The sequence below is a fragment of the Balaenoptera ricei genome, chromosome 18, assembly GCF_028023285.1.
Source record: "Balaenoptera ricei isolate mBalRic1 chromosome 18, mBalRic1.hap2, whole genome shotgun sequence".
Taxonomy (NCBI): domain Eukaryota; kingdom Metazoa; phylum Chordata; class Mammalia; order Artiodactyla; family Balaenopteridae; genus Balaenoptera; species Balaenoptera ricei.
In genome coordinates, this window is record NC_082656.1 from 69,597,686 (window position 1) to 69,613,440 (window position 15,755).

The 15,755-nt window shown below is 39.9% G+C and overlaps 1 protein-coding gene across 1 annotated transcript in view; it reads left to right on the forward strand.

Annotated features, from left to right (window-relative positions):
* Positions 1-15,755, forward strand: part of CLDN10 (claudin 10) — a 113,316-nt gene that overhangs the window by 69,790 nt on the left and 27,771 nt on the right. The window lies entirely within an intron of this gene.

Sequence of the window (15,755 nt, forward strand, 5' to 3'; positions counted from 1 at the left end):
AGGTAGAGCAGCTGGAATTCCCATACATTGTTGGTGGGAATGTAAAATAGTACAATGCTTTGGAAAAAAGTCAGGTAATTTCTTATAAAACTAAACACATACCTACTCTATAAGCCAGTACTTCTGATCCTATTTACCCATGATAACATATGTTCACAAAAAGACTAGTGCAAGAATATTCATAGCACATTATTTGTAATAACTCAAAACTGGAAACAGCCCAAATGCTCATCTGTGAAAAAAAAATTGTGTAAAGAAACTGTGATACCTCGAGATAATGGAATACTGTCCAGAGAAAGAAAGCGAGAAAGAGAGGAAGGAAGGAAGGAAGGAAGGAATGAAGGAAGGGCTTAAACTTACAACGCAGATGAATCTTAAAAATATACTGAATAAAAGAAGCCTTGTACAAAAGAACACATACTATTTGTCTCAATTTAGATAAAGTTCTAGAACAGACAAAACTAATCTACTGTGGAAAAAAATAAGAAAAATGGTGGGGTGGGGATTGACTGGGAAGAGGTATGATGGAACTTTCCTGAGAGAAGGTAGTATTCTATATCTCAATAGGGGTTTGTTTTGCTTACAAAGATGTGTGCAGTGTCAAAAGTCAGTAAATGTACACTTAAGATGTATGCATTTCATTGTATTTAAATTTTACATCAAAAGAAAAACACCTTTTAATCTCATGATATGCATGTTGAAGTATTTAGAAGATATTGTACTGATAGCTACAATTTACTCTAACTGTTCCAAAAAAAATAATATGGATTGAAGGATGGATAGAGGGAGAGAGGGAGAGAAGGGTGGGAAAAGAGAGAGAAAAAAGAGGGAGAAAAGCAAGTAAAATATTAATGGTAGCATCCAGGTAGCGGGTACAATATATAGGTATATTAGTTGGCTGAGGCTGCCTCAACAAAATGCCAGAGACTGGGTGGCTTAAACAACCAAAATTCATTGTCTCACAGTTCTGGAGACTGGAAGCCCAAGATCAGGTGACAACACAGTTGGTAGGTGTCTGTCAAGGACTCTCCCCTTGGGTTGCAGAGGCCTTCTCAGTGTGTCCTCGCATGGCAGAGATTGTGCTTCCTTTAAGGGCCCACCATTACGACCTCATTTAACTTTAATTACCACCTAGAAGCCCTTCCTCCAAATCCAAATACAGTCACACTGCAGGTTAGGGCTTTAACATACAAATTTGGAGGGAGGGGGGAAACAATTCAATCCACAGCAGTGGGTGTTCACTGTAAAATTCTTTCAATGTTGCTATATATTTATGTATTTTCATAAGAAAAAGGTGAGAAAAATAGAAGGTAGATTTTTAAAAGATTTGGTCTTCCAGTGATCTTTAGATATACCACCTTCCTAATACTATTTTGCAGAATTGCTTTCTGCTGAGACTATTTGACAATAAATAAGTGATGGGGACTTCCCTGGTGGTGCAGTGGTTAAGAATCCACCTGCCAACGCAGGGGACACGGGTTCGAGCCCTGGTCCAGGAAGATCCCACATGCCGCAGAGCAACTAAGCCCGTGCACCACAACTACTGAACCTGTGTTCTAGAGCCCGCGAGCCACAACTACTGAGCCCATGTGCCACAACTACTGAAGCCCACGTGCCTAGGGCCCGTGCTCCACAACAAGAGAAGCCACGGCAATGAGAAGCCCACGCACTGCAACGAAGAGTAGCCCCCGCTCGCCGCAACTAGGGAAAGCCCGTGCACAGCAACGAAGACCCAACGCAGCCAAAAATAAAATAAATAAATTTATAAAAATAAATAAATAAGTGATGAATTTGTTCAATCCATTAAAAGATAATTCAGGTTGGTATTTTTGAGTGTCTTCCAGTAATTGTAGAGGTATAAGAAGGTGGAAGGGAAAACCCTTAAGTCAGATAAATTAAGCATTCACTACCTGCACACCCTGTGGGATGAGAAGATCTAGAAGACCTAGGTCTTACCTGCAGGGGCCTTACTCTCATTGGGCAGCCCTGAAGAATGGAGCAAAGTTCAGGCCTAGAGGCGATGCAGGTGAAGGGTAAATACACAAAATACCCAGCAAAGTCTTCAAGGCCTAGCAGTGCTGGCAGCTAGCCCCAGCTGGACTGGTCCCTCCACACTGGTCTTGCTCTGACTTCCGCCCACCATGGGTCCCTACACAGACTGTCGGCTCCGTCTGCAGGGCTCTCCTTGTACACCACACAGGAGCCTTCCACCTCATTCATCAAGCCCTAGCTCCAGCCCGTTTCCTCAGGGACGTTCTCCCTGACCCAGAGCACAGATCAGCTTCTTTGTTACACAGCTTCAGAGGACAGTAGTCCTTTATTCCAGAGCACTGATTCAGTTCATAATTCTACGGCCACTGGAGGGCTCCTTTGAGTACTGTGTGTCTCCTCTACTAGATTTTAAACTCCATGACAAATAAACTGTATTTCCCTTTTTAATTCCAATCATATCCCCAGCAATTAGCAGCATCTGTTACATAGAAGGTTACACAGGAAAACACACAGAAAATGTTGGTTTTGGTTTTTTCCTCTCAATAGGAAAGGAAAAAACCCACACACTGTTATAACAATATGAATCTACTGCCAAGATAGCTTGTTAATAAATTCAAGAAAATATTTTATAAAGTCAAAAGAAAGAAAAGGTTTGCAGAATCGTAGAATCTTAGGCTGGAAGGGACATTGTAGGTCAATCGGTCCGCCCATGTTTCATTATATTCCTGCCAATCTTATGAATGTCTTCAGTAAATTTTTTTAAAAAGAACTATTTATGTCAAACTGTTGAAGAATTGAAACCAAATCAATTCTCAATTCTTCAGAAAGTGATCATTATATAAAGCATTTTGCACGATGCTGGATTCACAGTAATAATTATAATAATTATTAGTCGTAGTAGCAGTATTATCAGAAAACTTCTAATTCTGGGTCCTCCAGATGACCATTTTTGCCTTACGGTCACAAAATCTTTGCCTTGCAGCCCCGTTCGTTCTGTCTTTGCAGTGTCTGTCCCATCTGTTCTTTCTTCTCTTTTCCCACAGTCTTTAAAACAAAACTGTGTTTATTTTTAAGCCATTGACTTAAAGTTCACATTGAAATGTCTTAACACTCTTTATCCAAAAGGGGGCGCACATTTTTCATGAAATATAGTACAGTAGTTCACAAAATTCATTTGCTCCCAGTAGTAGTTAAATTTCACACCTGCTGTAATTTAATGCAGAATGGTTATTCCGGTGGCATGTGCATATGAATTAAGTCCTATTGTGTGAGTGCTAATTAAGAGCCTTTTGCTTCTTCAGGGTAGCTTCAGAGAAGAGCCAGACTATTGCTGAAGAAATAAGTTGAAGCTAACGTTTTCTATTTTGGGTAGCCAAATCAAATTAAGCTGACATTTTCAAATTCAACATTAAATGGGATTAAAAAAAGTTTGCTCGCAATCTTCTAATTTTAGGGTGTGTTTCCATTCTACCACCAGCTTCAAGAATGACCGGTGAAGGGCTTCCCTGGTGGTCCAGTGGTTGAGACTCCGTGCTTCCACTGCAAGGGGCACGGGTTTGATCCCTGGTCAGGGAACTAAGATCCCACATGCTGTGAAGTGCGGCCAAAAAAAAAAAATTAAAAAAAATAAATAAAAATTAAAAAAAAGAATGACCAGTGAAGCAATATAGTTCAGACACTGTGTGTGGGTGTTTATTAGGTAATCATGGGGTTTCTTTGTTGTTGTTTTGGGTTTTTTGTCCATAGCTGGAATTGTTCATATTTTGAACACTTGGTATATACAGCTCTTCTTACATGCAAGAAGCAGTATGACTGTGAACAGGGGATAATGTGATTTCCGATCTCGGCTGGTCCCTCGGGTTGAGTCTGTGATTTGTATACACTTTCTCAGGGAAATGACGTGCCAGATATGTGCTGAAGTACTGGTGGGCTTCATAAATTCAGATTATGGAAATAGAAGGCACTTCCCTGGCGGTCCAGCTATTAAGACTCCACTCTTCCAATGCAGGGGACGCGGGTTTGATCCCTGGTCAGGGAACTAAGATCCCATATGATGCATGGTGCAGCCCCCCCCCCCAAAAAAAAAAAGGAGAGAAATAGAAGGAAAATGCAATGGTGGTAATGTACTATAGGCATCCCTTATTTAACAGAAATCCGTTTAACCAGATTCTGTACTTAAAATGTATAAATTAAGGTACAACTTCAACTGTGCACTTCCAAACTTGAAGGCCCTATGCATTTATCAGCTTATTCTTGCTTCTGTAACTGGCTTGGATTCCAAATTCCAGCTTCTCTCTCTATGATCCCCTGACTGCCAGATCATTTACTGGTGCATGGTTACAATGAACACTTACCCAGGGAAAACACCACCATTTTAATTGATTTCTAGCCCCTAAAAATGAAAACCAACGATAGTAGAGAATCACTGAAACTTTGTTTGCTAATTGATTAGTCAACTGGTGGTTTTATTACTTAGGACACAACTCTATCCTCTCGTAGCAACATACAAATAGCTAAGTGAGAGCGAGAGCCGAATTCACAGTCCCTCTGTACACACCAGTCTAAAAGGACATTGCCAAGATGTGCATACATTTTTGATAGGGAACCAACATGGCAACAATATAACCAAGCATTATTTCCAGTTTTCATTTAATTACAAATCTCCGACCCATTGCCAGATTATTTCCAAGAATTAATAAGTGCTCATACCTATCCTCCTTATGATCATAGAGTGCTATAATTTGAGTCATCATGCTGATTTCTGCTTGTGACCGGCCAAACTTCCCTTCATCACGCACCCCATCTGACTGCAAGGTCCGTGTGTGTGTTCACCTTGAAATTCCCACGCTGCATCTTGTGCACCTTCCTCCTTTTCTGACCGTAAGATTCAATCTCATCTTCTCTAGGGCACAGCTTTACCACATTCTCTTTTCTGGATTTTGGGGGCCCATGACTCCTCCTCTTCCTCTGCCCCTGACACAGCCAACACCCTTGTTCTGCTGTACCCCTTATGGCAACACCCAAACCCCCTTATATTTCATTCCTATAGACTCTATCAAGAAGGCGATTTTTAAATACTCATTTAATGATGCCAAACTTTGCTACATTTCTGAAACTTTGCATCGCTCTTCAACAATGAAAACCAGATCAATCAACCACCAAAAATGCTTGGGGACAATTATGTGAAAATGGAGGGTACAAAGGCATCTAAGACACAAGTACATCTTACAACAATAACAGAAGAAAGGCTGAGGAGCCTGGTGATAGGACTGGATTTCGAATCTGTTTTCACATTCAGTATTTCTACTGAGACATTTGAGAATACGCATTTTTCAATACATCTTCTCTGAAATGATCATTTTCCAGTTGGTACATGACTTTAAAAGTTATGCCACATTCACTGGTGTAAAGCTCACAGAGCGAAATCAATCTCTTTATAAAATGAATCTGACTTCATAAAAGTTTAAAAAAGATTCAATTAGAAATGCCCAGCTGAAAGAAAGCTGTTGCATTATTTAAGAGCATTAATTATACATAAAGGTAAATGGGGAATAAAAGCTAATTACAAGATGGTTCTATGTCTTATGGAAGTTACATTTTCTACCTTTCCAGAATATTGTCATGACAAGATTTACACATTTTTTTTTTTTTTTTTGAGAAAAACTGTGGAACTAAGAAGATGCTCATTATTTTGAACTTAAATGACTATGATTCCTTTGGTTCTTATCCAGCTTCCGAAGGATAATCTTGATCCTTTGAAAAACATTTACCATTAAGAACGGTTTACCACTGAAATCTAGCAGGATGTATATTAAATTACAAAAGATTACTTTTAATAGCTAGCCTAAATAAGATAAACACATGGCATATATGAAGCCTTTGGGGGGAAAAAAGTCTAAACAAAGATTAGATGCTGGTTAGTGGCTGCAAGAAATGATATTGATTTTTAGAGTTGGCTCCCTTTATTACCTGTAAAAACATGATCACACCTCTAACTTAAGAGCTTGAGAGACGTTTCATGTTTGTTGGAAGCTTGCTTCTCCCCACCGACACAGACGATACCAGTCTACTACCCTATGACACTTTCTTGTTTAGAACTGAAAGAGATATGTAGTGTTTTTAAAGTTTCGAGGTGTTGGTATTTCGGCTCTCTTGGACGTGTTCACAGCAATGGGCAGAGGAAGTTCCCTGCAGCTGACAAGTGTGTGAGTTGGAACGCCGTGTGGAGCAGCCACAGGGCCCGGAGGCCCAGGGCCCACGCTGAGAAATCAGCAGCTGTGCATGCTAACCCTGGGTCCTCCGTCATTAACCTTCTGTGGGACCTTACAAATTGCTTAATTCCAGCCATGAAAATAAACATAGGCACCGATGCCCTAGAATAGACCCAAGGGAATCAGACCGTGTGCACGTAAAACCGAAACCCACCCTGCCTTTCTTTCTAAGACTACCGGGGACAGAGAGTGACCAGGCTGTAGGTTACTGTTCTTTGCTTCCAGTTAAAAGAGGCAAACAGAAGCAAGTGAACAGAACTAGGAGGAAGTGGGGCAGTTGGGGGTAAGGATGAACAAAACTTGAGCAAAATTGGAGAACTGAAGGGTAAATCTCTGGAGTGGTGAGAAAGATTTCTCGGTAATTCTAACTCTGCTGCTGGTTCCATACGTGTACAATGACGCCATCACACTAGCCATTATTGCTTCGTATTTGAACCTTCTTTTCAACCCTATTTCTCTCGTTCTCTGTCTCTCCCATTCCTTCTTGTTTTTGCCTTGTCAGCACTGTCTGAAAAGGAGGTGGAAACGATATTCTCCCACAGCATTTTTTATTTCCTCCACTGTTGGAGCTATGCAGAATTTTACAGACTCTCTCTAATCCACTCACTTTTTAGATGGAAAAATGGGCCCAAGTACAGTACATGTAAGTTAACAAAGTAGTGACAGAGCTACAACGACTTGCCAGGTCCTTTAAATGCCAGCCCAGTTCTATTTCTGTACATTGCACCCAAGGGTAACGATTAAAACACCCCAAACCCCCAAAACTTCCAATGCTGCTTTGACCATCTGGTTTTCATATGTAAAAATGGTATTCTATGTTCATTACTTTACAATCATAGGAATTAGGGGCAGGAGGAAGATCTGATGGCATTTAAACTCCACTGTTTCATGTATGTAAGGATTATTTGATTTAGAATATGAATGTATATACTTCAAAAGGCAACGTGATTTTGAATTGTGGTCGCAAATGTGGTTCATCTTTGGCCCTTCTGGCCAGAAATAATCTTGCCCTAGAAATATGTATGCTACATTCAGTAAATGATCAAAAAAAGTTACAGTAAAGTCAGAGTTATGGTCATAACCATCATAAAAAAAAGTCATCATCAGTAAAGACCCAGTGATTAGGTAAAGCAAACACTAGGCTATATGGGGGTCTAAAATCCACCCTTTTGAGCAGTCTTGTGCCCTGAGACTGAGTCAGCTAGAGCTTTCCATGTGGTGAGGAAAGAACAGTATCATTTTTAAATAGGTAAGATTGTGGAGATACACACTACTTAGAGCCAAGCTGGGCTTTCCCCTAAACCAGTGAAAGACAAGCATCTTGAACGTCAAAATTAATTGGCTGTTAGGAAAAAGGATAAAAGAAACTTAAGATCCTAATCTGTGAGTTCAGTTACCACGTAGCTATTCCTGGCAGATGATAGGTAATCAATTCTGCTTACAAACAGAGCAAAACAAACAAATGGAAAAAAACACACTGCGTTTCCATATTGTGTGATTCCTAACAATCTGTAGAAAAATTCTTTAGTGATAAGTATATTATTTATATATATATGTATATATAATAGGTTTTAAAAAACAGAAAAAGCAATGATCTGATGATTAATTTGATCATTTGAAGTATAAAATAAAGCCCTATTTTTGTTGCAAGATTGTAATTTGAAAGGACATGATTTTTCGTCATTTAAAAACATAACTTGTGAAAGAGCAAATAAAAATTAAACATTGACAGTTTTTCAGAGTTTATGCTTAACATTCCATCCAATATTTTAAGCCATTTATCATTCTTGACTAATAAAATTAAATTCAACAACTATTTATCAAATACCCATAATATATCCAGTTTTATAACATCCATGCTTTAATTTATTTGATCCTTTCAATTGCATCTGAAAATTAGTATGAAATAATGGAATTTTATTATCTGCTTTTCTCCTCTATAGTATATAAACTCTAGAAACTAACAAACACAATTATCATTCAGTTTGCTTAAACAAATTACACTGGATGCTTTATTTACCATGTCAAAAAATTACAATATAATCTTTCATGTAGTGTTTTGATTGGAAAACAAAACATTGCTTAATTCTATAGGATTACATATATGGGTGAATTATATGTGGGGAAGTAGTCGTCTTAGGGCATATTTGTTTGTCAGAAAGATTTATGTCCGAAATCCTAGAGGCGTGGCAGTTATAATAATTGTAGGCAAAACATGACATCAACTTTGTTCTTTACATCTTTTTACTAACTCTTCACAAACCCAAATCAAACAGAGAAAGAGCTATTGCTTTGAACCACAGAAAGAGGTGTGTCTATTATCTGTCTACCTTATTATCAGCATACAATTCCATTGTTATTTCCCTTTTTTTCATGTTACTATTCAAAAGCCATTTGTAGAGATGACTCTGCATTAACCTGAAACAAACAAAAAAACCCTCCTAGTAACATACTTGTTAAATATTTTATGGGCACCAACATATCACTGAGGAGAACTTGTATGAAATATGATAGTTTTCAACTTTTAAGTATTCAAAACTTGATTATAATTCAGACTTTTCTTCAACTTGGATCATTTTTTGAATTCACACGTTTGAAGAATAACACAACATGTTATTCCAATTGATACAATATTCCAATATACGTTCTATAGTTTAATATACATTAAGTCACTTATGGACTTCAGTCTCCTCATCTGTAAAATGTTGAATTAAATAATTTTCAAAGTATTTTCTAACTCCCATTTTCTAGAACTGTAAAACATGTGTACCATATTGTTTTTAAATGACATCAAACTAAGACTTAGACAGTTGGCCCTCGGGATCCGCGGGGTGCACATCCACAGATATGGAGGGCAGACTACTGGACTTGAGCAATCGCGGATTTGGTATCTGCGGTCCTGGAACCAATTTGTATTTTAGTACAAAGCCAAATAGACATAAATGTAGATGGGAAAGCTCCACCTGAACTATTTTTATAGAATTCTATTTCGTATAGAGTTTAGCCACATGACAGCACAGTGGCTGCTTATGGTGTGGGACTCGAGGCCCACACTCTGCTCTCCCAGCTGCGTGCCCTGGTGTGGGATTGCAGCCACACAGGGGAAAGGGTACCTTTTCTGAATTCACACAAAGACACCTTACAGGCCAACAGGAAGCCCTAAAATGTGGTTACTTCTCTCATCTTAAAAAATACAAAATTTAAAAAAAAAGAACAGCCTTCCATGATCCCACTTTCCTTGCAGTCCCCACGCCATTTATCTCCTCTTGTTAAAGAGCTGCTTCCTCTTCCTGGCTGCATTTCTCCCTCCCACCGTCCACTGATCCTACTCCCATCTGGTTTTTGCCCCACATTCTCCACAAATCAGCTCTGATCAAGGACCTCCGGGACCCTCCGTAGTCTTTCTTCTTCAGTCTTCCGTGGCTTGCATCCTCAGCAGTGCCTGACTCACTCCATTTCTTCCTCTTTAAACAGCTTCTTCACATGCCTTCCAGAACTCTCTCTCCTGTTTTTTCTCTGACCTAGATGGCTGTGCCATCTCAGTCTTTGTTGGTTCTGCCCTGCCTCCTAGACGCTTTCTTTTCTATCTACACTCCTGCCAGAGAGGATCTGGCTAGTTCCATGGTTTAAATGCCACCTAACCACAGGAGACTCCAAAGTGTATATTTTAAGATTGAACCTCTTCCCTGAACTTGTAGATTCATTTGTCTACTGGGCACCCCAAACTCAACATGTCTAAAACTGAATGAACTCTTGATATTCACCCGAAACCTGCTCATCTAGAGCTTTCCTCATCTCAGGAAACTACTCCATCCTTCCAATGGCTGAGGTCAAACCCCTGGTGTCTTCCTTGACTTCTCCTTTTCACTCATACATCTCAGCCAGTCATCAGCAAAATCTTGTCGACTCTACCCTCCAAATAGATCCAAAAGGCAAAATTTGACATTTCCTACCATCCCATTTCCAGTCTGGTCAAAGCCACCATCATCACTCAGCTGGACTGTTAAACTCACCTCCCAACAGGTGTCCTTGTTTCTGCACTGACTTGCCTTCAAGCTCTTCTCAAAGTGATCCTAAAACCCAAGTCTGATATCCCCTCTCTTCACAAAACTTGCCAATGTCATCCCATCACACTCAGTGTAAAAGCCAGAGTTGTTATGAGAACTTACAGGGCTGTCCACGAGCTGCCCAGATTTACATACACCCCTGCCCCCCCACACAAGCAGACACACACACTCAGACACGTGCAGACACATGGACACACACACGTGGACACACGCAGACACAGCGTTACCTCTCTGTCCTCGTCTCCCACTACCCTCCCCTTCATTCCCTCTGCTGCAGCCACTCCAGCCTCCCCAGTGCTGCTCAGGTCAGATGTGCTCGCTATCCAGAAATGCTCTGCCTGAAACTATCCACATGGCTAACTCCCTCATTTCCATCAGGTCTTTACCCAAAAGTCGTCTTCTCAAGGAGGGCTTCTCCGGCCACCTAACCAAAATTTAACCCACCTACCCCACGCCACACCCTTTGCATAACATCCCCCTTCCCTGCTGGCTTATTTTTTCTCTTTAGCATACATCATCTGCTATACTAAATCTTTTTTGTACCTTGTATTTGTTTCCTCCTGTAGAATGTCAGATGTATTAGGGCAGAGATTTTGTGTTTTGTTCACCGTGTCTACATTGTGTGGAATGATGCCTGGGGCATAATAGGCACTCAATAAATGCATTATGATTTGTCTCAATGAGTGAATAATGCTGTTTTCGAAACAGGAGCAAAACCTGGGTAAACTCTACGGGCTGTTTAATCTTCTCATGGCAGTGAATCCCAACCTCTTACACTGGCTCCCCCAATCTCTTCAAACCCCTAGGAGTCAAAACAACTTCCTGGCTATCGCTTTTTTAGGTCACTATTCCCATAATTGGTCATTCATCCCAGGCTTCAGTGATGTTCAACGTCTCTGATCACCTCTGTTTTCTCAATCATTTCCTTAAAGTCACCTCCAGCAAGTTCCCTGGCAGCTGGGGTTGCCTTCAAGGATATGGTAGAGGAAATGGAAGGCAAAAATCAGTGGGCAAGAAAACTTGCATTTTGGGCACACCTAGCAATTAAAACACACTATTTGGTGATGAGGAGATTGTGGTTACAAGTTTCTTTCCCAACACCTGGACAATTTAACTCGAAAGGAAAAAAGCAAAGAAGTTGGTCATGCTGACATGACCCAAATGCCTAATTCAGTCATTGTGTTCTACCTTTTCCTCATCAACCCAAACACAAGAACAGCACTAATATTGCTCTTTAGATGCATTAAATCTCCAATGTTCAGATATATGTGTCTATATATGGAGATGGCTAAAGTGACCCAAGGAAGCAGGAGCTGGTCAGTGGTCCCGCCTCCCCACTCATTCCACACAGACATACAAGCTTATATTAAAAATCCCTTTGCCATCTACCCTTATCACCTTCACTTCCAATCAATGTTTTACAGAGAAAACATCTTCCTTTGTTTGTTATTACATGTCACTCTTTTCTCCCTTCTACTTTCATCTCTTAGCCTCTATTCCTTTAGCCCTTTGTGTATGTGATACACGCACACTCACAAACACATGTACACACATATATACCTGTTTCTCTGACACCTCAGTGCAATATGTCAAATTTCTCTCTTACCACACCCCTATTTTTCTCTTATAATCAAGTAAGAGGCTGAGGAGAACAATAAATAGTAATGGACCAAAAATATTCAGATAATGACTTATCTTTTAACTTTGGATACAGTAATGTCTGCAAATTTATAGTGTTTCTATGTTTAATCTTTAAAAACATGTCTTTGAATGTCTTCAAAACTTGGATGGCTGTTATCATTTAAATAGAAGAACATGACCTTTGGAGATAGATAAACTTGGGTTTTACAGTAATGTAACAATTATGTAGTTAGATAAAATAAGTTTGGGGAGAATATGAGAAAACTAGAACCATCCTGCACTGCTGTGAGCATGCCATGGGGTACAGCCATTCCAGAAACAACACGGCAATACCTAGTGGGGAAAAAAACCTTGCATTTTAACATCTGAATTGTGGCACACCTTTTGTCGGCTAATATGGGTCAAAACTTCAATCAGAAAACAAACGTAAGAAGCGTAGGCCATGCACAGTAAACAACACACACCACAGAACTTCCCCAATTTAAGATAGCAAGGTAGAAGGATGGGTGCTCATTAAAGCATTCATATTGAAGTCAGCTGTGTTAGCTCCGACTGGCTGAGAGCCCAGTACAGGACCTAAAGCACTAGAAGACAGGAATACTCTAATGATCTGTTTATTTTGTGTGTGTGTGTGTGTGTGTGTCTACACACATATTTATACACACATATCTATATACATACGTATGCACACACATATATACAGTTTAAGAAAAATATTCTAGATACAAACTGTGATATAATGAATTAGCATTGCTCAGGACATTGTTAAACAGCATATTAATGAACTTCAATTCACCTATTACAAGATATAGTCACAAAATGAAATTAAATGAGGAAATTAGGTACCCTGTTCAAATGTTTCTGATTATAAAAGCCATTCTCCTAAAAAATAAAGATAAATACAAATTATGTAGAATTATTCTATTTTTGTGTGTGTTTGTTTTTATACTCAGTGAATATTAACTGAGTACATGATCTACAAAATGCTGTCTTGGTAGAAAGCAAATGACTGATGGCAAAGGAGTGCAGACTCCAGAACTACACTGGCTAAGCTGAAACTGCCCCCATCACTTCTCAGAGCCAGTTACTGCATCTCCTTGTGGTCCAGTTTCTACAGCTGTGCAGTGGGAATGAAAATAGTACTTACTTCATAGGGTTGCGATTAAATGAGTGCAGTACTTAAGAGTGCAGTACGTGGTACCTAAAAAGGGACCCATATACATTTTAATCAGACAATAGAAGAAAGTCTACATTTTGAAAAAAAACTCAAAATTAATTATTTGTTTATGGGTATGTTTGTGTAAGAACTTTCATTTTTGACCCTTAAAGTATTCATTTTAAACTTCCACAAATTTTTCCCATGAAGTGAGCCAAATGGTAAACACTGGACTCCTGAGTGCTTTGAATCAACTTCTCACCAGCTCTATTCTGAGGCCCAGGGAAGGGGAAAGTCTCTTCATTTGGAACAGGTGCTAGAATGTGGCCTTTCCCACCCCTTACACGCAGTAGTATAGAGAGGTGAAGGCTGTGGAAACAACTCTCCACTTCTTAGTGCTCACCCATCTTCTTTCCTCAGTGCTGCCTTCCTCCCCCGTTGGTCCCCTTCCTCCCCATCCCTACCCTGGGGCATCCCATCTCTTTTTTATCTTTTTATTTCTTGTTCCTTTGCTTTCTCCTTGCATTTGTTACCCTTATCCCGTCTTGTAGCTGTTCAGCTTCTTTAACATTTAACTGCTATTCTAGTTTTATTTCTCAGTTTTGCTTCACTTCCCTTTGAACACTCCTCACCCTACCCCCAACTAATCTCACCCTCACTTCCTGGTTTCTCTTCCTCTGCTCTCAGCATCAACCTCTACCATGTTGGCATCCTACTGAAGACTTTCTGTATTTTTAAGATTTGCAATACAGTTCACCCTTATTGACTTACTGCATGTCAATCTAACTCTAATACCTCTTTTATGGAAAATGTAATTTTATAACTTTAAAGCGAGGTAAGGAAATGAAAGGGCATGAGTGAACCGGAATGGTACCCATTTTTTTACGGAGTGTCTATCATGTTCCAGGTCCTTCATGTACATTGTCGCTAATCTTCACAATAACTTTGAAAAAGCTATTATTCATTCCCATTTTATAGTTGAGGAAGAGATGCTGAGCAATGAGGTGACCTGCCCAAGGCCACACAGAGATAGAATTTTATCTCATCGCCTGATGGTTCCCTCATCTGCCCTCTGCCCAGCTTCACCCTGTTTCATAAGTGAATTGAACTACCGCACTTTTCCCTTTTTAAAAAAATTTTATATAATGTTAAAGGTTACTTTCCACTTACAGTTATTAAAAAATATTGGCTTTATTACCCTTTTGTACAATACATCCTTGAGCCTCCCTTACACCCAATATCTTGCCCCTCCCCCCTTCCCACTGGTAACCATTAATTTTGAACTACTGCATTTTATCACGTTTCTAATAAACAACAAAGAATTGAAAATAAGACTACCTATAGAGATCTTTTAATTATCTTCATGCACCTTCCCCCCCGCCACACACACCCATGCACATACATCCCCTTTAAATATAGCAAAGGAGGTTAGAGTAATGTCAGGAAGTGAGTAGAAAAGGGGCAAGTACACCAAGGAAAACTCTTCGTTTTCTCTCCTTGTTGATTTTGTCTGTGAGATTTTGTCAGAGATTCTTAGAGTTCAAAGTGGTCTTGGAGACCATCCAAAATAACTCCTTCATTTTTCAAATGAGGAAAGTGCAACTCAGAGCAATTAAATGACTTGCCTAAAACACATAGATTTACTTGCTGCCCAACCTGGGTGGGTAGGTTGAATTAATATTCATAAGATGCTTATTGACCAGCAAAATACAACCAACCCATCTGCAAGCCCTAGAAAGTTCCAGCATCCCAGAGTGAGAGTCTTTCCAGGCTGGAGGAGTATTCATCAAGACAGCTGTGAGCTGCTGGGGCCCCAAACTTACCTCTCCAGGTGCTCAAGAGGAATCTAGATAGTCCTAACATACCTCAGAATGTCACCAAATGGAAGTTCATGTGCCCAATGCACAGTGAGGCCGAACAATGTGGAAAAGTCGGAGTTTGGAGCAGAGAAAGTCTTATCGCAGGGCCATGCAGTGAAACTGATGGCTCACGCCCAAAAATCCCCCAAACCTTCGGAAGGGTTTCAGCAAAGCATTTTTAAAGGCCAGGTTAGGGGTGGAGTCACAGGGTACGTGATCATCTCGTGCACAATTCTCTGATTGGTTGATGGTGAGGTAACAGAGTGGCTAACTTTATCAATCCTTAGGCACCAGCAGGTCTGCGGGCTCATGATCATCAAGTAGTTAATTTATTCCATTTGGTGGTGGTTTTTAGCATCTGAAAAACTCAGGAAAGATGCATGAGATACTATTATCTGGGTACTTCAGAGAGGAGCTACAGCAGAGGCTATGGGGGAGGGGGTCCTGCTCGGTCACAAGAATTGGGAATGAGTGTGTTTCAAATGAATGTATGAAAGACAAATTCGTAAGATATATATGGCATCTTCGGATGCAGTACAGCCTCAAAGGGTACCAGATGTCAAAATAAGACACTGTTTATTTCCTTATAATTTGCAAAAAACATTATAAATATACACACACATATATGATCGATGATGCAATGATAAGCATGAGTATCCATTCCCGTAACTACTCCTCTCACTCTGCAGCTTTCATGCTAAGTAGTTACAAGTATCATAGAATTAATGTAGAGCATTAAGATAAACTAAGAGTGTTAGGGAAAATGCAG